Below are 966 nucleotides of genomic sequence, written 5' to 3' on the forward strand. Positions count from 1 at the left end.
TTCCTCTCTCGTTCTCGCCCCTCGCTCCTATACTCCTCTCCTTTTCCCTTCACGCTCTAACCCCCGTATCAGAGCTTCCTCTCAGCTTCTTCTATTCTCCTTCATCGACATTCGACGCGTCCCCTCCACACCCTTACCACTTCCCCACCCTCAAACTCGCCCTGTCTTTCTTCCTTTTTCGTCTACGTGCCGTTGCTTCTCTTTCCCACCAGTCCCTCTCCGTCCTATACTCCACCCTCTATCCGTCTCTCTTCTTCTTCTACCACCTCTGACTTTTTCTCCCTTCAACTTTCGACCACTCTCTCTTCTTCTCTACGTTTCCGTCTCTTTCACCAGCACTGTGTGTCAGTGTCTCCTCGTTTTCTCCTTTCTCTTCCCCCGCGCAGAAACAGAGGGAGAGAGAGAGAGATAGAGGGAGAGCCCTCTCTCCTCCACGGGCAGAGGAGCCACCCTCTGACATCCCCTGTTTCACTCTGCCACCCTACTTTCCTCTTCGTTCCTCTCGAAATTCCTGCCCCATACCCTTCGTACACGTTCGAGGTGGTGGTAGGTCGTAGAGGTGGGAGCCTGCGCACGTGTAAGCTCGCGTACGATAGAGTGTGTGTGTAGGTGAGTGTGCGCGCGCGCAATCCTCGCTGGGCCTCCCGCTCGATATCGGAGCTCTACAACTCTACGCTACGAATCCACATATTATACCGGGTGTCGCCTCGATCATCCCGATGCTCGTCGTTTGCTCGCTAACTTCGATCCACAACCGTGACGAGGAGAGACTGCTTTTAATCGCGATCGAGGATCGTTTTCGCTGAGTATTAAAGAAGGTAGTCGACGGGTGTCGTACTTTGCTGATAAGATTATGCTCGTTTTTTCAGCATTTGTCAAACTTCAATTTAGTACATATAGATAGAAAATATTGTCGCTCGTGATTCATCGATGCTTCTGTATACGATAAACGTATATACGTGGAAT

Source organism: Habropoda laboriosa, unplaced genomic scaffold (genome assembly GCF_001263275.1).
Source record: "Habropoda laboriosa isolate 0110345459 unplaced genomic scaffold, ASM126327v1 scaffold2, whole genome shotgun sequence".
Classification (NCBI taxonomy): domain Eukaryota; kingdom Metazoa; phylum Arthropoda; class Insecta; order Hymenoptera; family Apidae; genus Habropoda; species Habropoda laboriosa.